This window comes from Crinia signifera, chromosome 5 (genome assembly GCF_055691185.1).
Source record: "Crinia signifera chromosome 5, ASM5569118v1, whole genome shotgun sequence".
Taxonomy (NCBI): domain Eukaryota; kingdom Metazoa; phylum Chordata; class Amphibia; order Anura; family Myobatrachidae; genus Crinia; species Crinia signifera.
Genome location: NC_139221.1, coordinates 292,121,955 through 292,149,559, shown reverse-complemented (window position 1 = coordinate 292,149,559; position 27,605 = coordinate 292,121,955). Strand labels below are relative to the sequence as shown.

Genomic DNA, 27,605 nt, shown 5'->3' with positions numbered 1-27,605 from the left:
TCATAAGCAAACCGTTTTAAAATATAAGCTAAATAAATGTTTTGTCCATGTTAATATATTTAAAAATGTACTGCTTTCATCTACAAATGTATCCTATGCTCCTATCCTTTGTGTGTGTCTACTGGCAATTCTGGTAGCATGTGTTACTGGCAATGTTGGTTGGATTTTTATCTGAATTTAATATTTGTGCCCCCAGGGACGGTTTAAGTTTGAGCATTTTCCAATCCTGAATCCCGTCATTGGCATCCCAAATAGCTACACCTAAAGTCACTTATAGGGGGGTATTCAATCCCACCAGTGACAGTCCGAATTGTCGAGCATTTGTTTTTCTAGTTTTGCTCGACATGAATATTTAGCTCGACAAGTCGAGTTCTCGCCTATTCAAACTGTAATTTCAATCCCACCAGTAACAGTCCGAATTGTCGAGCATTTGCATTTGTTTTTCTCATTTTTCTAACTGAAAATTTAGCTCGACAAGTCGAGTTCTCCCCTGCTCGACAAGTCGAGTTCTCCCCTAGAGGAAAGTGGCAATTGTCAGAGATAGGCTTCATTTTTATAGTCAATTATATAAAAGTAGATATCTTGTTAAAAATGAAAATTCTCCTATAAAAACCATTTCCAAATCAGCAGACTGCACAATGCTGGTATCTCCCTGAAGTCTCAGTACAGGAATGAGAGCTCTGAGGTAAATTGTAATGCATTGCATTGTAGAAATAAACAAAAGAATGGCAACAAACAAGCTAAACATAGGTGTTTGATCAAACCAGAAGTAGACATAAATAGACATGTATACAGAAGACTTTCAATGGGCAAAATGCAGCACAGTGAACATGAAAGGTGAGCAGAAAAAAAGATAATACTTCTTATATGCCAAATGGAATAATTTAAACAAATGCGTAATAATACATGCTGAAAACTGATGCTGACAATGGAATAATGGGTTAAAGCCAGGGCTATTTTTGTGCAGGCTCCAGCAGGAACTGTGGGCCTTATTCTAGTTCACTCTTTCTGACAAAATATTTCTTAGATGGACAAAACCATGTGCACTGCAGGTGAGGCAGGTGTTACTTGTGCAGAGATAATTAGATTTGGGTGGGGTTTTACACCTGCCTCACCTGCAGTGCACATGGTTTTGTCCATCTAAGAAATATTTTGTCAGAGAGAGTGAACTAGAATAAAGCCCAAGAGCTTGACCGCTCTTCCAACAGACCCAGGTGCTGTTGGCTGCCTATTGTCATTTTTTGTTGATGGGGTTTTGCCTGTAGCCATAATCCCCAGACTTTCTCTAAGCAGCAATCTTTTGTTTCTATTTTATTTTCAATGCCTCCGCTTTTTTTCTGTATCTGTTGCATCTTGTATTTTTTTTTTTTGGGTGTGGGGGGGGGGGGGTGGAATTTTTTGTAATTATTTTTGGAATTTTGTATTTTTTTTATATCATTTAAGCACCAGAGGACACTATGCACAGAGACTGATTTAGTTTAAGAGGCATTCAAGCTCAACTGAACTCTCAGCCCTCCCAATTTTGCTTCCCAAACCAATTGCCACCTCTGTGAAGTTTTCATCTAAAACTGCCCACTCAAAGGCCTAGAACAGGCTCTCCTCGTCAATTGTCTGCATGGCTCTGGCCAACAGGAAGTCAAGCACTTAGTTAAGTATTTTAGACCACCTTGTGGAAGGCCCAGAACATGCTCCCTTGGTCAAAGGTCTGCCCAGTGTACACCAACTTTGCCTTGCCTGTACTCTTGATTCCTCTCTCTCCTTTAAACCACACATTTAGCATCTCTCACAATCCTGTTGTCTCCACCTCAAAAATATTTGCAGGATCAGACCCTATCTCACCCAGGATGCTACAAAGACACTCATCCATTCACTTGTCATATCTAGATTGGATTACTGTAATCTCCTACTTTCTGGCATTTACGCCTCGTTCAGTTGCAGTTGCTAAATACTTTACAAAGAAGCTGCCGTTAAAATGGTTGGGAAATTCCAGAGGCAATTTATGTCCTGTCCTCAGATGCTTGGGTGCCAAGAAAAAAATACCCTCCAGAGATCACAAAGCAGGAAATCATGGATCCGCACACATTGGAAGAAGCTGTTGTACAGCTTCAAGAGCCAAAGACCGATCTATTAAGTACTATAGGATTGCAAGTCGCTGAACTGACCTATAAAATTACTGAAATGTTGCAGCAATTTCCGGTATCACATGCATCAATAAGAAAAGTGCAGAAAAGAGACAGACTGGAGAATTGATAAAGGACAGCCTAGAGGTGTGGACACTTGTCCTGTAGTCCAGTATCAAACTGATGCGGTTACCACAAACAGTTACAAATTCAAAGCCTGAAGGGAGCACATTAAAAGTTATGGAGGAGAGTCTAAGGCAGATGTGTGTCACAACTCAGGGTTTGAGACATACTCATCTGCATTCCAGGTGCTTGGCCAGGCTTGCTCAGAGACTATACTGCATGTCAGCACTGCGGCGTGCCAGTGTCCGGCTGGTGCTCTGTGCGCATGGTCAGCGTCTCCCACGATATAATCTCAGCAGGTACCGCTGAACCAGGGGCGTAGCTAAGGGTTCATGGGCCCTGGTGCGAAAGGTCAGCTTGGGGCCCCCCTACATACAACAACGGCCCCCCGGCCGAGCACCTGATGAAGCTCATGCCACATGGTGGGCTGCTGGCATATTAAATCAATATATTTAATATACTTCTTATTAATATACTTATTTAATATGCCAGCAGCCCACTACTAAGAATCCATGTGACATGAGCACTGCAGACAGGCAGACAGGTGAAACAATGCTGAATAGTCTCAGCTCAGCTTGAGTGATAATTATTTATCCGTTGCGCTTCACAATAGTAGACAGTGATAAAACAAACTGGGTAACAACAGACAGACTTGGAGGTAGGAGGGCCCTGCTGCAAGCTTACAATCTATAGGGCCAACTGACCAAAAGCCACAACATCCGCATTCTACAGGTATTCAGCTACATGGAAATTATAGATCTAAAGTTTGATTATAGTTTACGCTAGGGCAAAAGAAATAAGCAAAGTACAAAAAAACACAATAGGTGGTCTGGATTTCCATATTCCCCCAAGTAAAGCTCCCACTTCCTGTATTCCTGAACTGCAAGCAGGACAGAGCTTGCCTCTCTCCAAGCAGCCAGCACCCTGTGTACTCACTGATACCACACTAAAGGTCCATACACACTGGCCGTCCTCAAAGCCACTCATCTGCTGGTATAACCAGCAGATGAGTGGCTTTCCCGGTGATGATGCAGGCTGCACCAGCGCTCATCGCTGGTGCAAACACACTGGGCGGCCTTGGGCTGAAAGTCGTCCAGTGTGTATGGGCCTTAAGAGGTTTCACAACGAAGGTGTGTGCTCACCACTAAGGACGGCGCCGCCAGCTGTAAGGAATAGGGCATAAAAGTTCACAGAATAATCTCATCGTTTTCTGCTCTCTAGAAAGGGAGAACTAGATCACTTTGATGCAATGATCATATTCTGTGACAACCATAGTTCATGTGACAACCATAGTAGTTGTAATGGATCATCCACACGCATGATACCCTGCAACTACATGCATGCATGTATGAATGAATGCTATTAGGAAGTAGACAGAAAGACATGTTGCAGAAGAGGATGATATTAATGAGATTTGCACAGTGACAGCCAGGTTCCTCTTTACAGTGTGCCCAATCTCCTTACACACAGAATACATATATTCTTTTTTTTTTTTTTAACTTCAAGTTTTATTGAACAGAATACATATATTCATGCTTTCACATGTGACATGTATGTACTGACTGTGCAATCAGGACCTCCACCCTCTGCACATGTTACATCAGAAGCCCCCAGGCTGACTCACTTGACTACACAGTAGGCTACTGATGTATGAGTCAGCTGTGGATGTACATGTATAAGGCCAGCCGGGTTCTCTGCACACACACCTGTACAAATATGTCCAGCCCGTGTCCCGCTCACACATGCACAGCAGCACAGGTATAGAAAGGATATCCCTGGATAGCTCCATCCACTTACCCCTCGTCCGGACTCTGCTGCGCGTCATTCGCCTAATCCTCATCTTCGCCATCCGGGTCCGTGCAACAGCGGCGGCGACAGGAAGGGAGCTGTAAAAAACAACAGCACATGGCTCCCTGCCCCTGCGTGCCCCGCTATTTTCAATCAAGTCTCCCGTTGGACTGCTAGCCAATAGGCGCTCGCAGTCCAGCAAGCGCCTATTGGCTAGCGGTCCAGCGTGATTCTTAATTGGAAATAGCAGCGGACACAGTACTATTTCTGCCGGGGCAGCCGGGCACCCGGCACAGCAGGGAACGGGTGGGTTAGGCAGCGGGGGAACGGACGAGCAGGGCGGCGGAGCACGGCTCCGGCGCCGGCGCCATTTGATCTCCCTCTGCCCGGACCTTATGCTCCGCCCTCCCTACGCCCCTGGCCGGGGCCAAGAAAGCTAATACTGCTGAGGGTATGACAGTGGCGGGGGTTGGGCCCCCCTGGCTCAGGGGCCCGGTCGCAGTTGCGACCGCTGCGACCCCTGTAGCTACGCCACTGCGCTGAACACAGCCTGAAGCCTTGTTGCTCATAAACTCCAAGCACTGGACCTTCTCTCTGTTACACCTCTATGTTGGTTTGTTACTACCCAGTTTGTTTTATCACTGTTTCCTATTGTAAAGCACAATGCAATTTTCCGAGCTATATAAGAAACTGTAAATAAATAATAAATATACTGTCTAAAATATGGTGCCAAAAAGGAATCCACATAATGAAAAATTGGCTTAGAGTTTTATACAATAGAGGACATAATTGACAGAAAACCGCAGGATTTGGTGCCATCAAAGATGGTTTAAGTAAGAGAACAAAGTGAGGGAAGAGGGTACTGCTCATGTGATCTTACATTCTAAAGGGGTGGGGCAGACAAACAGAGGTGACAGCAGGAGTAGAGCATGGAAGAGACAGTTAAGTTGAGATTTGGCTGAGTTTTGGGAAGAAGTGGGTCTAGAGAGCCCTTTTGTAGATTTGCAGAGAGGTGTAGAGTCTGAGGGATAGAATTCCAGAGGTAGGGAGCCACACGTGAAAAGTATTGAAGGTAATGCCCCTTTCCCACTGCAGGCTTTACACGTGTAAATGCCGTTTTTTTAGCCTTTTTAAACGGCTAGAGCTGCAGTGGGAAAGCTCCAGGTTGCTTTACACGGGTAACAAATACCGGTTTTTGTTACCCGTGTAAAAAGCAGTGTTTTTAACGTGTAAGAGACGTTTTTTCCGCAGTGGGAAAGGGGTAGCCCTTACACGTTAAAAAAAAAACGGCATGGGGTCCCCCCCCACTGCCGTAACCAGCACCAGGCTGAAGGAGCCGGGGCTGGTATTAAAAAAATCAGGAAACCCGACAAATAGGGGTTCCCTGATTTTTTACAACCAGCCCCAGGCTCCAGGTCCGGGGCTGGTTCCCAAAATACGGGGGACAAAATGACTAGGGGTCCCCCGTATTTTAAGAACCAGCCCCAGACCAAACAAGCCAGCAGGGTAATGTCACAGCCGGGGGACACTTATAATATAAGGTCCCGCGGCCAAAACATTCTCCCTACCGACCAGTCAGCCTGGCCAGGGGCCCTGGGGGAGTGGGGACCCCCCCAATAAAGGGGTCCCCCCCCTCCAGGACTTACCTGACCAGGCTGAAGCCTGGTGCTGTCCTCGATGCCCCTGGGCGGTGGGCATCGAGCTGATGGTATGGTGTAAAAAATAGAATAAAAACCATTGTCTTTTACTGGTGAACTATGAGTCCCAGCAAGCCTCCCCCGCAAGCTGGGACTTGGAGAACCACAAGTCCCAGCCTGCGGGGCATTAAAATGCCCGCTGGGTCTTGTAGTGCCACAGTAAAAGAAAGAGTTAAATAAACACACTGACACACGTGAAAAATAAAAGTTTAATACATACATAACACATACATACTGATACTTACCTATCTTGAGCCCGTAGGTAGCCCTGGTCCTGATGTCCTGGTCCGTGTCGGCGTCTGTATCCATGTCGGCATCCCTGTCGGCGACGGCGTCGGCGGTCCGGAGTCCGAAGAAATCCATTTGGGAAGCTGTGGAAGGAAACCATACTCACCTGTCCCAGCGCGACGTAGTCCATGTAAGGTCTTTGCAAAAAAAACAAACCGACACCCGAAACCAGACCGGACTGACGGAGACGCACGTGTGTTTGTTTACATCGTGCGGCTCCGCCTCCCGAATGCCGCTATTGGCCGCCTTGCGGCCTAGCGGCTCCTGATTGGCCGCTAGGCCGCAAGGCGGCCAATAGCGGCATTCGGGGGCGGAGCCGCACGATGTAAACACACCGTGCGTCTCTCAGCTGTCCGCTTGGTTCGGGTGTCGGTTTTTTTTTTTTGCAAAGACCTTACCTGGACTACGTCGCGCTGGGACAGGTGAGTATGGTTTCCTTCCACAGCTTCCCAAATGGATTTCTTCGGACTCCGGACCGCCGACGCCGTCGCCGACAGGGATGCCGACATGGATACAGACGCCGACACGGACCAGGACATCAGGACCAGGGCTACCTACGGGCTCAAGATAGGTAAGTATCAGTATGTATGTGTTATGTATGTATTAAACTTTTATTTTTCACGTGTGTCAGTGTGTTTATTTAACTCTTTCTTTTACTGTGGCACTACAAGACCCAGCGGGCCCTTTAATGCCCCGCAGGCTGGGACTTGTGGTTCTCCAAGTCCCAGCTTGCGGGGGAGGCTTGCTGGGACTCATAGTTCACCAGTAAAAGACAATGGTTTTTATTCTATTTTTTACACCATACCATCAGCTCGATGCCCACCGCCCAGGGGCATCGAGGACAGCACCAGGCTTCAGCCTGGTCAGGTAAGTCCTGGAGGGGGGGGACCCCTTTATTGGGGGGGTCCCCACTCCTCCAGGGCCCCTGACCAGGCTGACTGGTCGGTAGGGAGAATGTTTTGGCCGCGGGACCTTATATTATAAGTGTCCCCCGGCTGTGACATTACCCTGCTGGCTTGTTTGGTCTGGGGCTGGTTCTTAAAATACGGGGGACCCCTAGTCATTTTGTCCCCCGTATTTTGGGAACCAGCCCCGGACCTGGAGCCTGGGGCTGGTTGTAAAAAATCAGGGAACCCCTATTTGTCAGGTTTCCTGATTTTTTATTACCAGCCCCGGCTCTTTCAGCCTGGTGCTGGTTACGGCAGTGGGGGGGACCCCACGCCGTTTTTTTTTTTTAAATCCCCCCCCCCCCCTATCTTTACACTGCTTAAACGGGTTTTTAAACGGGTAGGTGGGAATGTGACAAAAACAGCTTTTAAACGGTAATTTACCGTTTAAAAGCTGCAGTGGGAAAGAGTCTTATGGCTCTTACCCGTTTAAAGACCCGTTTAAAAAAAACGGGTCATTACCCGTGTAGGCAGTGGGAAAGCAGCATCAGAGTTGGAGCTTTGTTAGTGTGAGAATCTTGAATTGGATTCTTATAGGTAAGATAATCCAGTGAAGTGCTTGTAGAAGAGGGGTGGTGGATGTAGTGCATTTTTGTAAGGAAGATGACCCAGGCTGCAGCACTGAGGATAGATCAGAGTTGAGAGAGATGTTTGTCAGGGATTCCACATAGGAGGAGATTACAGTCGACCAATCTGGAAATGACCAGAAAGTGGATAAGGGTCTTGGTAGAATTTGGGTTTAAAAGGTGCTGAATGTGTGGTTTGAAAGAGAGGTACTGTAGGAATCAGGGATTACTTCAAGACAGCACACTTTGGCATTAGAGGAAATAGTGATGTCATCAATAGATAATGAGATTGGGGTAGGTGAGCTTGTGTGGGACGATCAGAAAATGATCAGCTCAGTCTTAGATATGTTAATTTTAAGAAAGTGCTGGAACATCCAAGAAGAGATAGCAGAGAGACAGTTGGAGATGCAAGTGAGGAAAGCAGGGGAGAGGTCAGGGGAGGAAAGGTAGATTTAGGTATCATCAGCATAGGGATGATATAGAATGTTAAAAGAGCTTATAGGTAAAGGAGAGGACCAAGAAAAGAACATTTGAAGACACCTACAATTAGTGGGAGTGTTTGAGGGGGGTGGAGTCATGAGAGAAGGCAGAAAAGGAACAGACAGAGAGCTAGCAAGACAGCAGGAAGGTGGCAGTATCACGAAGACCAAGCGAGTGAAGGATATGCAGAAGGCAAGGGTGGTCCACAGTGTCAAAAGCAGCAGAGAGGTCAAGAAGAATAAGCAGAGTACTGGCCATTAGATTATGTAACATGGAGATTGTTGCAGACTTTTGTGAGGGTAGTTTCAGTGGAGTGGAGAGGATGGACGCCAGACTGGAATGGATCAAGTAGGACATGAGAGGAGAGAAAGGCAGTTGCAGACAATATGCTCAAGGAGTTTGGAGTCAAAACGTCGGAGAGAGGTGGGTTGGTTGTTGGAGATCAAGAGTAGGGTTTTTTAAGGATAGAGGACACGTGAGCATACTTGAAGGTAAAGGGGACAGTGCCTGATGAGAGGGAAAGATTAAGGAGGTGAGCTAGATGAGAAGAGGCAGAGGGAGGGAGGTATGGGAGGAAGTGGGAAGGGATAGGGTCAGATGTAGAGGAGGTGAGGGGGAAGGGATGGATGAGGGCCATAACTTCCTCAACAGATACATGGGAGAAGGATGTCAGAGTTGGTAAGTGGAATGGGGAGGGGTGGTTAGGGAGAAGAGGTGGTTGGTTGCTGATGGTCTGGTTGGATGTGCTGTCCTGATGTATGAAGTCAATTTTGGATTTGAAATAAGTCAAGAGCAGAGAGTGAGGAGGGGAGGTTGAGGTTGACAGAGGGGGGAGTTGACAGTGGCAAAGGGGGGCATAGGGTTCTTAGACTGGTAAGAGATGAGATTCTTGAAGCAAAGGAAAGGGCAGCACTGAAGGATGAAAGCATAAGTTTTCAATGGAGGAAGTCTGCTTTAGAGTTTCTGTATTTATCAACAGCATTTTGGCTACTAGAAAGAAGCTTTGGTATTTTTCTTTTAGAACAGAAGGCAAAAAACACCCAATGGACTTCTTGTTCCTGTGGTGCATTCAGATGAAGCTGGCGTCACAGTAGTTTGAACATTTCTAAAATGTGCGATCATTGTTCTCTGTGACAAACTGGACATCTATCCACACTGATAATTCCCCAAATGCTTGACGGACCACACACTTGTCAGCTAGCACTGAGATCACGTTTGCTATATAAATTGATCGTCTCTCATTTCAAAGATGTTCCATAAGGTAGTGATTGCACATTAAACGGAGTGCCCACAGGTGCATGGCAGTCACCCAGGTGTAACTTACCCTGAGCTTAGCCAGCATGGGTTCTCTGGGTAAACTGCCTTTGCTCTTTCTGATTCGGGCATGAAAAATGTATTCTGGGACTTTGTCGCCGAGTTGATTAGTGAAAATGTCTGCCATAAAAGAATATAATGAAACTGTATTTCTTTTACATAAGTCTCCATGGACCATCTAGCTGAGTGTTTTGCTCCAGTACTACATTGCCTGAAGCCTTTAATCATCAGAAAATCACGGCAGGACTACTTAATGATCCGTCAATTCAAAGCATACCTTTTATACTATGATTTCCTGGAGTGTGTTTATACTGTTGATGATGTTATGATAATTACATTTCACTCAGGATTTGCCAGCACTACTTTTAAAAAGCTGTTATTTGATTGCTAGGTGACAAGTGGGGGTACTTAAAAGTAAATATGATTTTTCTTTTATGAAATATGAACCAGTAATCAAAATATTTCCCCCTGGCACATTCAATCTTTATTTCATGTTAACTTGAGCAGAAAATTGACATTTGTGTGGTTTGTTTTCACTAAGTGCAGCATACTATACTGTGAAGAGATATGAAATGTTTGAATGAAGCTTTATTTAAGTCATTGGCTTAACACGGATTTCTTAATCTAACAGGAATTAATGTGGCACTGGGGATGCCCTGTGTGTTCCATAAACGAATCATAAATGCCTTTCTGCAGCTGTGTCTAGAATCTGATGCGCTGATTTATATGTGTGCTGACTTACAACACAAATAATGGGCACTTCTGTACCGCTAAAGTCCCTTCATAGCTTATTTGTTGGGAGAGGAGGTTCCAACGGCAAGTACAGCAGGTTAGCAACGCGTTTCACCACAGTTGGAGCAGGGAATGTGATGATGTAGGAAAATCAAAGTCCTTCCTCCTTCACTAGGGAAGTTAGAGGGATCTGAGAGGGTTCCCTGATGTCATAGAAGTCAGGGAGAACTCTCAGTAATCTTATATGCATTGTGAGTGAATATGATAAATGGAATACCTCCATTGAGTTCTAATAATATATGGAGAAAGCAAAGGCTCCACTTGCAAATAGACAAATAGAGTGGATATAGTCCCCTGAGGGGGGATGCATTTCGAATCCCAACTGCCGGGATAGCAAACGTTGGGGAACCGGGGGGATGGTGAGTTTAGTTTTAGGCACTACGGGGGATTTAGGGTTAGGCTGCAGGGGGGGAGGGTTAGGCAGGTTGGAGGGAGGTAACCGTTATAAATTTAGAAGTGGGGTTAGGGTTAGGCTGCGCTGTGAGGTGGGGTTATGATTAGGCAGGGCAGTGCTGGGATTAGGGCTAGACACTAGCAGGGAGGGTTAGGTTGTAGAGGTGGAAGGTTAGGGTTTGGCTATGGCAAGCGAGTGCTAGGATTGGGGGGGGGGGGGTCAGGGGGAGTGTAAGTAAAATTACCTGACCCCTGTTGGGATTCCTTATATCAAAATGCCAGTTTCGATATTCTGACCGCCGGCATACTGACTGCTGGTCATACAAAAGGTGGTACGTATGCCACTAAGGGCTGCAGAAAATGACAGATTACATTTTGTCCGCAAAGACATCCAATAAATGTTACTAAAAAATATCACACCACATACTCACATTTTACTTTACAGATTGGATGCGCACTGCTGACAGTAGGATGGACACCATAAGCGTTCCATCCAGGTGGCTGGGCTTTGACAAACAAAATTTGCACTGCAAAATAATAATTTGATGATAAAAAAACACATTGCAAGTTTGTACATACCGATTTCAGCTGTATTCTAACATCAGATGGCTGTTGCTTCCACAGCATTCGATGACAGCTGATGTTAGCTGATGAGTCATATCGGACATGTGCTGCAGAGATGGTCTTGCGATGGCTGTGCTTGGCAAGCATTTATGGGTGGTGATGGAGATTCTGCTAAAATGCAGGCATGTCACAACCATTTTGGGGCATAGTGGAACAAGTTTGTCTGGTTCCAGTGGCTTACTTGCACCAGACATTGGGCTTTATTCTAGTTCACTCTTTCTGACAAAATCCTTCTTAGATGGACAAAACCATGTGCACTGCAGGTGGGGCAGATGTTACTTGTGCAGAGAGAATTAGATGTGTGTGGGGTTTTACTTCAAAGTGAGATCTATATTGCAGTGTAAAAATAAAGCAGTCAGTATGTTCCCTGCACAGAAACAAAATAACTCACTCAAATCTAATTCCCTCTGCACATTTTACATCTGCCCCCCCACCCCTGCAGTGCACATGGTTTTGTCCATCTAAGAAGGATTTTGTCAGAAAGAGTGAACTAGAATAAGGCCCATTGTGAGCAGCCTTAAGGCCTCCATACACCAGAACGAGATTGGACCCAACCGTCTAATCTCGACTGGTCATGCGACAGATTGTGTGCACACGATCGCACAATGCACACTCCCGTGTGTCGTGAGGTTGTCATCCATCTGCTCTCATTAAGGTCAAACGAGCGATCGTATGTGCTTTTAAGCAGTCGTATACAAGTTGTCCTGATGTATGGCCAGCTTTAGGGTGCACAAACAGTGGGCCGGAGAAGCCAGCGGTGAGTCACTGAACACAAATCCCAGCAGTTGTAGCCTTTGCATATCTTCTCAGATCTGCTGCATACAATATTACAATGGCAGGCACTGCATCCACCTCTGAACACTACTGGAAGATGAGTCTTATGGGAAGTCAATAGAATCACAATTACAGGTTGAGTATCCCTTATTCAGAAATCCATTATCCAAATTATTCCGAAAACCATAGTCTCCAAAATGTACTTTTATTTTTTATTTTTTTCTAAAAACCTACTAACTACATCTGTAACTGGCACTACTGGGGAAATAACATGTAACTGGCACTAAATATGTGCAAGGACATGATTGCTTGGCATTCAAATCCAATGTCTGATATTGTACACAAACTTTGTTTCATGTTTTAAAACCTTGTTTCATGTACAAATAAAATATATTTGTGCTTATTTAATGTGTTTGATGTGTTGAAAAAGATTCCAAAATACAGAATAATCCGTTATCCTAAATTCTTCTGGTCCCGAGCGTTTTGGATCAGGGATACTCTACCTGTTCCTGGCACACGCAGCGTATTTAGAGCTGTTAATAAACAATTTGTAGATGTTATTCCTCTGTGTGCCAAACCTCCAAATCAAAAGAAAAATGCTGTTTTCAGTAGTCGCTTTCAGCAAGAAAATCGCCAGTGACAATGGTCATAAATAGCTCAGAAAGACAGGAGCTATAAAACATTACACCATCCATTTTCTCCTACTGTGCTTGGTTTAGTCCCTTTTACGGCTCCTGCGTTTATCCTAAAAGTCTGATGGCTTCAGGACTGCCTTTATCGCCTCTCATTGTACCAGTGCGGTTGGAGTAGGCCGTCTGTAATACTCCAGAGTTTTCTCTATAAAAAATAATTAGAATAACACAAGAAAATATATTTATAACTCAGTGGTAGAATTATTCATGTCATCTTCGAGTCATTGTCATAATTGTTATAGTCAAAATTCACCACCACATCATAAAATCTGGCTCTGATACTACAGTAGCTATTCCCCCTCCAGCCATTGACGTCACCATGCCTCAAACCTCCAACTCTTGGTGTCACCTTGGTGAGACCCTGGCATGCTGCAGGCGTACATTACCAAAAAAGGGAAATTGCCTTCTGTGGGAGGGGAATGGTCTTAGTTGGGATAGGGCATGGCCTCGTGGTACGACCGTTTTCAACATTTTCGGTCATGCGCAGAGGTGATCAAAGACTCCCCTATCCTTACCCCGCATACTGGAAACTGTGGATAGTGGCTAGGACAGTGGGACATTGTCTGAATAACAGGACAGTACACTGTGGTTCGGAGGTTCCAGAGAGGAGACACTGACTGTCACTGTGGTCCCAAAGAGGAGACACTGACTGCCACTGTGGGCCCAGAGAGAAGACACTGACTGTTACTGTGGTCCCAGAGAGGGGACACTGACTGCCACTGTGGGCCCAGAGAAGAGACACTGGCTGCCACTGTGGGCCCAGAGAGGAGACACTGACTGCCACTGTGGGCCCAGAGAAGAGACACTGACTGCCACTGTGGGCCCAGAGAGAAGACACTGACTGTTACTGTGGTCCCAGAGAGGAGACACTGACTGCCACTGTGGGCCCAGAGAGGAGACACTGGCTGCCACTGTGGGTGCAGAGAAGATATACTGACTGCCACTGTGAGCCCAGAGAGGAGACACTGACTGCCACTGTGGGTCCAGAGTGGAGACTATGACTACCACTGTGGGCCCAGAGAGGAGACACTGACTGCCACTGTGGGCCCAGAGAAGAGACTATGACTACTACTGTGAGCCCAGAGAGGATACCATGACTACCCCTGTGGGCTCAGAGAGGAAACACTGACTGCCACTGTGGGCCCAGAGAGAAGACACTGACTATCACTGTGGTGGGATGGGGCCAAGCTGTGCATCAGAAAGACAGCCTTGCACCCAAGATGTCACGACTCATTGGTCCTGTGGTAGGGGCGGGAATAAATTATGCAATTTGCATATTTTAAGCCAGCCCTTGCATTCTGAGTCCCCTGCTAATCTCCATCATTAGGAAGTGGGTGGGATGTGTGAGACGTGGTTGCTATTCAGTGCTTGCAGGGGATTATAAATCGGGAGTCTCCGACCAATTGCGGGAGAGTAAGAGGGTGTAATAATATGGAAAAATTATATCTTTTTTTTTTTTTAGATTACAAACATATGTTTTCTTTTTTTTGTGTGCACAGCTCAGAAGAATTGTCTCAACTTGTGAGACAGAAGCTTAGACGGGCAGTATGGATTGTATTAATGCATGATAGAAGGAGGAAGATGAGGGAGAGGTGAAACAGTGAGTAATCTATACAGTTCTGGTTCTTGAATCATTAGGCCCTACCAACAGTGGTTCTTTTCTGTATAATAATCATTCCAATTTTAGTAATTTTTCAACCTGGGCAAATTAGGGGGTAGATGGAAATGTATTGAGGTTCAAATGTGGTGTCTCCAAACTGAAATCTAAATTAAAGTGTAAGAATAAAGCGGCCCAGTATTCATGGGCAACATGAAAAATCAGCCAGTATTTACTGTACCCTGCATACAAAAAGTTTGTGGGCATTATCCTGTTCTCCACGGAAATTTGTCGCAGATAATTACCGCCAATGTTATTATCCAGTAAAATGTATTATCCGGTAAGTCACAACGCCACTGCTTATTAGTATTTTGTTTCTCTTGCACGATAAGTGCCCTTTCTTTCATACAAAGTGCTACAGATATACAGATATGTGGCTTTTCGTGAATCCTTTATATTTTCTCAGGATGAGCTAAAAATTTTCATCCAAAAATGAAACCTGATTGGAGGGTCCTTGAAAAAAGAGTGGAGTATTTGGTGGACAGGTTAAGGACAGGATGATTAGACTGTATCCCTAAGGACAGTGTATGGGACTTCCTGGGAATCCAGAGAACATGTAACAACAGGCCATAGTATTCACAACGTTTTGTAAACCTCCGTAAAGGGTCAGAGTGCGATCTACCTTCACTTCTTTTATTGTATTTTGTAAGTAAATTAAGGCTGTACTACCTGTTGGAAGCCTTTACTTGTTTCCATATGTACCGTGACGTGGGTGACGTTGGACTATGAGGAAATTTCCGAACATAGATTTGGATACGCAGATCCATCATGGACTTTCCTCCTGGTTTCATTAAACCCATATGCTTTTTGTCTACATCATTCAGTAGACCGCCTTATTTGGTATGGGGTTTGGGGACCTGGCCATACTCTAGACGAGCAATTCTAATTGTCACAATTTTCCTGGAACTTCCCGGCAGCCCTGGACTCATACGATTGTTGAGGAATGGGTAAAGATTGTGGAATTTGGTTGCGCTCCAAATCAGTGCAGACCCAAGGTACAGTTCAGGGGTATTCTCAGTACCCAATTTGTAAATAGTAGGCAGAAGGTAATACTATTGTTCGCCAGCATTAGAGCAGGACGGATGGGAGTGTCCTGGAAACTGCCAGTCAAATGAGGCTGGTCATACGATCCATCGAACGACTGATCGCATGTGCAAAAACCAACTCACAATCTGCACCCAATCAGACGTGCAGCACGTATGATCTGAAGATCGACTTCTTGACCCGCGGGACCGCGCATACCACACAATGCATACACGATGTGCACACAATCGATTGCACGACTAATCGAAATCGGGCAATCGCACACAATATCGTTGTAGTGTATGGTCAGCTTTACACTAGTTCTAACACATCACAGGGAGATCCATTTTTTAAGTAGCAGCGATAATAAATGATAATTATCAGATATAATGATAATTGCTGGACAGTGGTATAGTTCACATAAATGTGGATGGCCCCACAGAAATCAGGACAGTGGCAGGTATATTAAAAATAGGAATCTACCCTTTAATATTATTATTATTATTATTATTATTATTATTATTATTATCTAGTAATCAGAAATCCTTTGTCTCACATTATACGGCAATATGATAGTGCTGTGTTTACAAAACTACTTGTTTCACAGCTAGAAATCCATTGGGACTATAATGTACCAGTATTTGTGCTGATATACGATAATGATCTGTAATGGCATATATTACAGCGTGGGCACAAGAGGGTACAAAAATAGCTGCTAAGTGATGAAATGGGATTTCTAATGTTGTAAACAGCTGGATGTCGGCGTAATTTCTACAGCGATTCATTAGAAAAATGACCCTCAAAATGTAAATGTCTCCAGGTCGATAAGGTAATTATTCTGTAATTCATAAATAAACAAATGATCTCGCAATGCTTTGGGGTCTATTCATTCATTTTCACTACTTTTGTCATTTTGTCGGGTACTTATGATAAAAAAAAAAACCTGACATCCTTTTTGACCTTAGCACTGTTGTAGTATAGTAGTGTAGTTGTAGGTGCAAATATCGCTGGCAATATGGTCGCTGAGCAACCATATTGCTAGTGATTTGTATGTGCTGTGGGCAATATATCGCTGGGTGCGCGCTCCTGTGTTCAGCCCCGTAATGTACACAGCTTAAGACTGCTTTCACATAGCATTTCGAGATCCCGAGTCCGACCCGGCTCCAACCTGAGTCCAGCACTTTCATGTTAAAACCGGGTTGCCCGTTATATAAAGGGCAACCCGGGTTTAACCCGTCTTATATTCTTAAATTGCCGAGTTGGCCAACCTGTGATATAAGGTGTAGTGCTTTCACACCGCAGTACAACGTAGTAACGTCACATGATAAACACTCAGGGACTTGGCTATTCATTTTTTCACCCCCTCTGTACCGTATCTTTGTCATTGCCCTCTATAGCTCTTTCATTTCATTATCTTACTCTGGGGGAGATTCTCTAAACTAAAAATGCGGTAAAAACCCGGTTATCTGGGTTTTTACTGCATTTTGGGATGCACTAAGCATCCCCCGCTGGGTTACCGCGGCTGGGGGCATCGCCAGAAAAATCTGGCGATGCTCCATAGAAGCCTTTGGACTTCTAACACGACCCACCGCCGCCCCTAATGGACCCCCACCGCCCTGCATGGCCCCCCACACCTGTGTCCGGGCAGCTCAGAGCTGTGCTGCCCGGACCTGTGACCTCCTCCTCCCTGCACTGATCCTCTTCCTGGGTGCAGGGAACGGGAGAGCCAGACCCCCCGCAGCAGCAGCCGGGTAAGGGAGGGAGGGGGAGCCGCCGGGTCCCGATGGGACCCGCTGACTCACCGCAAAGGACAGCTCTTAAAACAAGAGCTGTCCTGTGCCATAATTATTGCATATGTTACAGCATGTACGATAATTATGAATGTGGTAGCCGGCGATAGGGGAAAGTAAGGGGGCGCGGATGTTAGAGCATCCCCCCCTCTATCTGCCACTCACAGCGCTCACTGCCTCAACCTCTCTCATTGCCCATCCATTAGCTCCATAGTGATATCCTAGCGTGAGCACAGATGGATAAACTAAAAGAACGATGTAGTAATCACGTCACATGTGCTCAAATATGTCTATCCTTAAAACCTGGACTTTTAGTGTGCCTTAAGAACCCTGTTTGGGAACCCCTCTCCTATAGATTCATATTACGCATTGCTGTCATTGTTAGTGTATCATACAAATAGCTATTGGCACTCTTTAAGAAATGTTTATTTTTATTTTTTTCCTGACACTCATATTGCAGGTGCTAAAGTGTAATGTATATTTAAAGATGAGATTCAGTGTTATACTACCAACAATACCATAAAACATGTTTACCTAGTTCACCGCTTTCTGCAGATAATTTGGAGATTTTGCAAGGCGCAATTTCAGGATTATAGCTACAAGCATCTGTTCCTTCTTTTTTTTTTTTTTTTTTTTTTATATATGTAGGCTAGAATTTATCTGATGTGCTATTACTTCTGACAACAGTTTTCTACAGCGTGTTCCGGATTTATATTCTTAATTTCATGCAGTTTGAATAGAACTACTTTATTGCGAGTCCTTTCATTCACATCTCTGGCTGCCAACACCTGAGTTACTTTTATTGGATGACCCCGCCAGCTGGTCAAACATACAGTTTGTGCGGCTACTTTTACAATGCAGTCATTGCGCAGGACATGTAAACGATCTGTCACTTGGCTTATCAAGCAAGTAACAACAATATTCATATTAGCAGATAAAGTAGCATCATACTGTATTTTAATGGGGCCCACACACGGGAGTGATACGAGGACATTTTCTAAGCAATCTCACCAGATCGCTTAGAAAATGCCCCTTCATCGCTCCCTGTAGCGATGCATGGCCCCGTGCATCGATATCGCCGGGTGATTAATACCCAGCATAATGTATAAATCTATAATCGTCAATTATGGATAGACTACACATGCAGGTAGCAAGGAGGAATTTGTATCATGCACAGGACAAGACAAACATAGAACAAAATAATTAATAAAAAACCAACGTAACTTAATTATGTATCAATCATATATGATAGTTATTTAGTGTTGGAGGTGCCCCCAGGAATCAAGTATTCGGATACTTAGAAGAGGGAGAAGCAGCCAACCTCTTAGAGAGTAGGAAGCTGTTCACAGGAAGCATTCCTTGTGGGAGGCACACTTTTCTATTATAAGAGATAATGAGTGAAATAAAACGTAGCTTTTAATTCCAATTAGTTAAAATAATCACTCAAAAAGAAGGCAAATGATTTCCACATAATAAGATGTCTATAATAAACAAATTTTGATAGACAGTAAAGAATTATTGCCACTTAGTGTCAGAAGAAATTTATGTCTGAACAGTGGCAGTTAGTGGTGTTATTCTAGTGCATACACTGTTGGTGCATGACCGGTTTATGTCCTTAAATAGGGCAACAAATGAGACGTCCAGCTTATTTAAATAGTTGTGATTCAGGTTATAATCAAAAAAATCATTAGTACAATTTATTTGAGTAGAGGAAATCACAAAAAGTACCCGTTGGAGGTAATGAATATTTTTTAATAAACGTCCTTATTTTTAAAGGATAATATAGTACATCAGGTATCCTTATAGAGGCGGGGGAAGAGTGGAAGTACAGTGTGTTAGAATCACTCCTTTCTGCCGCCCAACGTCATCAAAATAATTTATTTTGATGATGTTGGGCAGCAGAAAGGAGTGATTCTAACACACTGTACTTCCACTCTTCCCCCGCCTCTATAAGGATACCTGATGTACTATATTATCCTTTAAAAACAAGGACGTTTATTACAAAATATTCATTACCTCCAACGGGTACTTTTTGTGATTTCCTCTACTCAAATAAATTGTACTAATGATTTTTTTGATTATAACCTGAATCACAACTATTTAAATAAGCTGGACGTCTCATTTGTTGCCCTATTTAAGGACATAAACCGGTCATGCACCAACAGTGTATGCACTAGAATAACACCACTAACTGCCACTGTTCAGACATAAATTTCTTCTGACACTAAGTGGCAATAATTCTTTACTGTCTATCAAAATTTGTTTATTATAGACATCTTATTATGTGGAAATCATTTGCCTTCTTTTTGAGTGATTATTTTAACTAATTGGAATTAAAAGCTACGTTTTATTTCACTCATTATCTCTTATAATAGAAAAGTGTGCCTCCCACAAGGAATGCTTCCTGTGAACAGCTTCCTACTCTCTAAGAGGTTGGCTGCTTCTCCCTCTTCTAAGTATTAGACTACACATGCGCCTGGGACGCAGTGCATATGTGCATCATATCCTGCTACTTATTTCCTGCAACTTATTTACCTTTGTTAGCCATTCGCAAGGTGGTTGATAGGAAGCTGGCATTTGCGGGTAGTAACCGGCCGTTTCATGGGCTTGCTAAAAAAAAAACCGCAGGCGTGCCGGAATAAACGCAGGCGTGATTAGGGAAAATGCAGGCTTTACCAAGCGTTGTAGGGGAGGTGTGTGATGTCAGCTCCGGCCTCAATCAGGCTGATTTCATTGCAGCCGGAGTAAGTCCCTGGCCACTCAGAGAACCTGTGTAATTAGATGGTGAGCATCTCACGAATGGATTTGGACATAATACAGTATTCGCTAGGCTGAGAATAGATTAGCAGCTGTACACGTCTTGTCACACAGCGATCACATTTATTCACAAGGCGGGATTTCACTTTCTGATTGCTCGCAGCTGCTGATTCGCAAGGCTCTGATTCAGGCCCATAGTGCAGAGAAATAACGTATGAGCCAATCAGCTCCTCTCATTTTACAAGCGGTTTTAGAGAAATTACAGAAACGGTAAGACTGCACTTTATCTCTAGCTAAGGCCGGGATGTATCAAACGGAAAATACGATAAAAAACTTTTTTTCCTGGCATTCCCTATAGAAGCCTATATGCTTCTTTTCGCATCTCCAGCCATCCCGCAGCGGACCTCGCCACCCTGCACCACCCACGTTCACCTGCTGTTCGGGCAGCCTCCTGCTGTTCTGGGAAACTACTGGGAGAAAGGGGAGGAGCTTGGGAGTCCCTGCAGCCTTCTGCAGCAGGAGGCTACTAGGCGTAGGAGGTGAGAGGGTCCCGCAGGCACCCTCCCACTCGGGAGCGATTTGCACTCTCTTGCGTCGTTAGTGATGTCATCTGTACATGTAGCTCAATCTGAGGATATCATCAACGACAGCTATACTCCTGGTTGTGGCCACTGACAATATCATTTGTGAGATCGCTCAGTGTGTATACACAATATAATTTGTCCGGAAGTTCCATGGAGTTCCAGATAAGTCATGAGCTATATCGCACTGTTTGCAGCGTCGTCTAGTGTGTGTCCAGCTTTAGATTAATAAATCTTTTCCACAGAAGGGTGACAGAAACATATTTCAGGGCACCATGACGACACAGTGCATGAGCAAAGTTAAACAATGAAAGACTCAACCATCAATGGTTTCTGACTGATGGCTTAAAACCGTCATTGACAGAGCAGCCAATAGACAGCTGTAGGCTGATTTCAATTGAGCAGCATTGCCAGAGGTGGAGTTAGGGGAGAAGTAATGGAATGTACAGCATTAGTAGTGTAGAAATAATATTAGTCAGTGCCATAACTAGACAGTTTGACACCCTGTGCCAGAAAGGGATTTGATGCCGCCCCCATTCCCCCCATACTGTAAATAGGAGCAGTGAATAATAAAAATGTAGGATGTGGCTTCGTTGGGAAGGGGTCTGGCCACATAATAGTACCAATATCACTCTAATGCCCATCATGCCGCATGCTGTAATGTCCATTACACATTATGCCACATGCCATAATGCCCATTACACATTATGAAACACACTGTAATGCCCATCACACATTATTTTGCACACCGTAGTGCCCATTACACATTATGCCACATAATGCCACACACCGTAATGTCCATTACAAATTATGCCACACACACTGTAATGCCAATTACAAATTATGCCACACACTGTATTACACATTATGGCACACTACATAATGCCCCTTACACATAATGCCCCAGTACTCCTGCTTATACACTTAATGCCCCCATTAATTCCCCATACACAAATCCCCTAATAGTGCCTCTTACACAATGCCCCAGTAGTGCCCCTTACATAGTGCCCACAATAGTGCCCCTTATATAATGCAGCCAGTACTGCTCACCGTGTTGTTCAGCCCGGCATCTGGCATCTGCCCCTGCCACAGTTTCTACTGAAGATGGGAGGAGAGCTCAATGCCGAGGCCCTGTTTGATAGGCCTCCTATGGTGCCGAGCGGCTCAAATCAGCACCGACAGACATTTGAAATATGAACCAATTCAAACTCACGATCCGGCAACAAATCACTAACACCCTAAAGTTCTGATTGGCTGGTGGGGCCAGGGCATATTTGAATTGTCCGTCAGGGTTAATGTGAGCCGTCCAGCAACATAGGAACTGAGTTCACACTACATAGGGCTGTGGCCGCAGGAGGCGGGCAGCGGTGAGTGGCCCTGTGGGTGGGGCTGTCAGTTGGTGCACCCACAGTGCAAATGCGTTGTGGGCAAGGTACCACTGGCACACACTTAGCTACGGTCCTGGCATTAGTCACTACAATGCAGCCTATTATGGATCTTCTTCTAACCCTTCCACCTTTGATGTGGCAGAGGGCAGCTCTGATCTGATTTTACATATATATTACATATGATTCTGCTCAATATCACTGCACTGGGGCTTTAAGTACCTTTCAATAATATGAATATTGTTTAATCTGCACCTTTATATTTAAAGGATAAATTAAATTGAATTATCAAACATCAGTGAGTGGAGCGGATATAGACTATCCTGTAATTCTGTTGAGAACGGATCGAAAATTAACTAGAAAAATGTTATTATTGTACTTAAGCGTGAACCTACTCTAAAACCCATTTAACTCCCAGAGCAAAAAAAAAGATACAAAATACCTGAACAGAGTAGAACGATATAATAAAAAAAGCTGAACACTAATTTAACAGGTACGGCAGCAAGTTGTACACAAGTAAATTGAAATTGCGCACGTCTCTGTAGCTGCTGCCTCATCTACCTGACATAATATGTAAATTACAACGTGCAACAGAACCCATTAATTAACCAGCCGAACGAGTGCCGCAGCCTTTTGTCAGCTTCCATAATGTTGTAAAATACAAAATGAACGTCCCGATGTTTTTTTTTTTTTTTTTGGAATTCAATTTGCCATAAGTCTGTAATGGATTTTGCTGAAACTGATTGCCTATCCTATGTGATATATTGCACGTTAAATGTTATGTATAAATGTTTGTTCTGGGGTTTCTGACAGGTGGCAGTGTGTAATATGCTGGCGGATAACAAATGTGGGCTTTATACACCGCAGCTTCTCCATCAAAACCGGTGCAGCTCATTTTGTTTTCATTTAAATGTAGATGAATAACTCATAACTATATACGCAGCATTCCTGATGAAAGCTGCACAGAAACAATGAGGCATACACCAATTTCAGGCACTTACCCTGCAAGGAAAATGTATTTTCTGCATATTTGCTCATAAAAGAAATATAAAAACAAAACTATAAGTGTAATATCATTATCACCAATGCAATATAAAAATAGCATTCACCGCTTTTCCTTCACCTTTCTTTGATGGCTTTGGTTTAGATTTACAGAATGCAGGGCTAGCGGAACATAACTTACCCACCTAGGAGGGCGTTCTATAGCTCTGAATGAGACACAATTTAAACTACATATAGGGGGTAATTCAGGATGACTCGCAATAGCAAACTCATTCTGTAATAGACAAAACCATGTGCACTGCGCACAAACTGATATCTATATTGCCGTATAAATATAAAGCAGCAAGTATTTACCCTGCACAGAAACAAAATATCTCACCCAAATCTAATGCTACCCATACACTTATGCGATCGGATTCCATATGATGTCCATCGAATCCGATTGCATCTTGTGGTGCGAAAAGTGCCCCCTTTCAGCGCCCATTGTAGCATGTCATCTTGAGATGGCACATCGGGTACTGGAAGAGGGTGGGCAGAGGGTAGCGGAGTAGTGTAGTGCTAGCGGGCGGTAGGGCTCAGCGGAATTGTTTTAAACACTGGGCAGCTCTCTGATTGGCTGAGAGAGCTCAGCCATTCAGAGGGCTGTCCAGTGTTATAAACAATTCTGCTGCCACCGCTAACCTCCGCCGCTCGCTAGCGCTACTGTGGCAGCATAATTGTTTAAAACACTGGGCAGCCCTCTGATTGGCTGAGCTCTCTCAGCCAATCAGAAGGCTGCCCAGAGTTTTCAACAATTATACCTCCACCGCTGCCCCCCGCCGCCTGCTAGCGCTACACTACTCCGCCGCCCTCTGCCCGCCCTCTCCAACACCACCAGTGGTCCCTTCGGCCGCTCTCCCTGAATCACCCCCATAATTCAAATGCTATCATTTGTTAAATAAAAATAAATATTGAGCATGCATTTATGTGTAGTTTGTGAGGTTATCTGACTCACGGTAAGACTGTAATTATTATATTTTATTATGTGTAGTGATTAATGTACTGTTTAGTCCGTCTGTACCCTCTTGTTCTCCGTAGATGTTTCTATTCCCCATATCTGTGTGTATTTCCAGAACCATAGTATTAGACTGTAGATCAGATGCTGTTGCCCAAATATGGTCAGAGAGGAAATGTCCACAGGGGGTGATCCAATTACCCTGCTATTTACAGGAAGGTTATGTCCACAGGGGGTAATCAGGACATAACTAAATTACCTTGTGATTGTTCCTCCTTATTTGCACTTCTTTGTGCATCTCTGGACTCTAGCAGACTCACTGGAACCGGACCCAGCAGGGGGGCAGCAGCAGATGGACAGCTGTAGATTACCTGGGGGGATATACCTGACTCTTGAATCCACCAATCCAGACCCAGTGCAAGCCCACTGGTATGGGCACCGTGGGAATGTAGAAGGTTTTAAAATGACTTGTACACACGCCGGCTCCTCATGTTAGTCGCAATCCTGGCTAAGGGGTGATACTCTGCCACTGGATCTTGTGGAACACGTCTTTTGCCCGGGGTGGGCATCCTACTACGATACTGTGTGGATTTATACAGGTTTCTGCTATCACTACTGTGTGGAATAAGTGATAGTTTTGTGATTTGGAACTGTGATGCTACAAGGACTGTAACTGCTACCTGGATGTTTCAATGCTACATTTTGCCTCGTGTTCCTGGTTTTATCTACTTGTGCGTGCTGTGAAAAAATAAACCATATTTTGGTTTGATCTGCTCGGTGTCTGAGTGATTGAGGAACCGGTAACCTCACATAGGTTATTGGACATTACAATGAATAAGCCTATTGAACATTTATAGCACCACCTTTAAGCGAATGTATGAAATAAACATTTTTATTTAACAACCGACTTGCGCATCATTTGAATTATCTGTAGTTTAAATGTTGTCTCCTTCGGAGCAGTTAGAACGCACTCCGGAGCCCTCTGAAGTGGGTAACTTATTTTTCGCTAACCCAGTATTTTCTATTAGTTTCCATTATAACTTTATCATTTTCACACATTGATGAACAATAAATTATTTAAGGCTTATATGTATTCTCGATGAAAGGTGTTGTGCCTTCAGGGAATAGACTGAGATTAGAGAAATAGCTTTGTACGTTTTTAGTAGGCTGAACCTCATCCCGGCGCTGTCTTTGGTTATAATAAATGCTGGTCGTACTCCACATTGTACAATAACCTGCTTTTGACTTTTCTGAAATAAGAATTATACAGTAGTTTCCAAAGTTTTTGTTGTCACCTTTGCAACTGTGTATCATGCTATCTAATTCCACTGGTGGATCATGGAGGTTTTCTACCAATCTGGATGACATTGAAAATGCCATAGAGCTAGAGGGAATATACACTTAGTGGCCAAATTATTATGACCACTTGACACTTATGCACAGACCGCCCATAACTTCACGTTGTTGCCGCTAGAGGGAGAGATACAGTAGCTATAAAAAGGGAATTCAGGACAAGTGAAGCATCAATTGCACTGTGTTGCTTGCGAAGAAATGGGCAAAAAACGTGATTTAACTGAGTTTGAATGCGGGATTATTTTAGGCGCTCAAACCGTCAGAACCAGTATCAGCAAAACGGCTGCACTTGTGAAGTGTCGAGAGCAGCAGTCATTAATGTTTACAGAGAGTGGATTACCAAGCAGAAAACCGGGTCTCAACGTCAGGCTTGTGGTCCTCACAGGCTACTGAATGCTCGATCTGAAAGGAGACTTGCCAGAGTTGTCCAGTCCAACAGAAGACCAACAGTACGTCAAATTGTGGGGGATCTTAATCAAGGAGCAACTGCGAAGGTCTCTGAACAAACTGTTCACCGCACATTACACCGTATAGGCTATGGAAGCCAACGACCTGTTCGAAATCCTCTACTGTCTGCCTTGAACAAGACATCTCCAGTTCGCAAAGGAGCACAAGGATTGGACAGTAGATGACTGGAAAAGGGTCATGTGATCTGATGAATCGCAGTTTCAATTACACCATGCAGATGTCTGGGTGCGAATATGGAGAAAACAGCACAAAAGCATGGACCCTAACTGCACTGCCACAACACTTCAAGCTGGTGGAGGCAATATTATGGTTTGGGGGATGTTTTCTAGGCATTGTATGGGTCCTTTTATTCCTGTGGAACAACGTCTGTATGGCCAAGGGTATTTGAGTGTTATCGCAGATCAAGTACATCCTGTTATGTTAATGGTGTACCCTGCCGGGGATGGATACTTCCAGCAGGACAATGCTCCCTGTCATAAAGCTGGCATTGTCCGCAGATGGTTCGAAGAGCATGACAGAGACTTTACCTTGCTTAGTTGGCCTGCACAATCACCAGATCTCAATCCAATTGAGAATCTGTGGGATGAGATCGAACAGGCCATCAGGCAGCTGGATCCAGTACCATCAAATCTTAAGGAATTGGAAAGTGCAGTTCATCGTATATGGTCTCAAATTCCTAATACCACCTACCAACATCTCATAGAGTCCATGCCAAGAAGAATCCATGCAGTATTAGGGGCAAAAGGTGGTCCAACATTGTATTGAGGGGGTGGTCATAATACGATGGCGAGATGACGAAGGAATGACTCTACACCTGATTTCATTGCTGACATTGAGTATGAATGTAAACAAATTCTAACATTATGGTGAAGGCTTTCAACAATTGAGAATAATTGGGGATATACATATAACACACATGACACACACACATCACACACACAGTACAGCACATATGCACACACAGCACACATATATACGTAGCGCACCTCAAACACTTACATATGGGACATATACACACAACACACACACATGTACAGTACATAACACACCACATGCAGTAGAACAGAGACCAACATACACTACAACACACACCCAATAACCGTACAACACACACACTTAAACATTGCACAGATAGACACACACACTACACACACACACATATACCATGTTTCCCCGATAATAAGCCCTACCCGAAAAGAAACCTTAGCTACATCCCCATTTTCCCAAGTCCCTGCGCTAAACAACAATGCTTCCAGCTTCGCCCCTGCTACCCTTTACCCTACATGAAATAGATGCTGCTGCTGTTGCAGCCCTGGTACCGCTGAAGCCTCTGCTGGCATCAGTGGTCCCAGGGATGCATTGCGCACGTGACGTCACCACGCACCATATAAGACTGAGCAGTGCCTCTACGGCGGGAGTGGAGTGACTGAGCCGCGGAAAGGCTGAAAAATGCAGAAGGAAAACGAAAAGAAAGCGGCAGTTGTGCTGAAGGTATAAAGTGAGGGGCAGCAGGATGTGGATACGGTAAAAGCAGGACTGAGGCACATGATGTTGATAAAAGCAGGACTGAGGCACATGATGTTGAGAAAAGCAGGACTATGGGGCATGATGTTGAGAAAAGCAGGACTGAGGCACATGATGTTGATAAAAGCAGGACTGAGGGGCAATGTTACACTGCACTTGTTAAACGGTATATTGCCATTTTTTTCCCCTTTCAAAATGTTTAAGGCTGCAGTGGGAAAGTGCCAGAGTTGATTTACCGGTTAAAGATAACCGGTATTTCAACACGTTTAAAAAGAGGAGTCCTACACGTTTCAGAGCCATTTTTTATGTAGTGAGAATGGCTCTAAAACGGTATTTAAGATCCCACACTAGTCTTTTCCCTCCCCTGTTACCTGTCCTGGCCCCCCATGGTACCCCCCCGCTCCCCTGGTACCTTGCAGCTGGTACCGCGCCCCCCCCCTGGTACCTTGCACATGGTACCCCCGTCCCCCCCC

The 27,605-nt window shown here is 44.4% G+C and overlaps 1 protein-coding gene across 3 annotated transcripts in view; it reads left to right on the top strand.

Annotated features, from left to right (window-relative positions):
- The window catches only part of KIAA1217 (KIAA1217 ortholog), a 632,840-nt gene that overhangs the window by 135,390 nt on the left and 469,845 nt on the right, over positions 1 to 27,605 (top strand). For 2 of the 3 annotated variants that reach the window (XM_083189269.1, XM_083189270.1), the window contains exon 2: positions 14,098 to 14,198. The exons of the other annotated variant lie outside the window; for it this stretch is intronic. The gene's annotated coding sequence lies outside the window, so the exon portion shown is untranslated. The remainder of the gene's footprint in view (positions 1 to 14,097; positions 14,199 to 27,605) is intronic. 3 annotated transcript variants of the gene reach the window in all.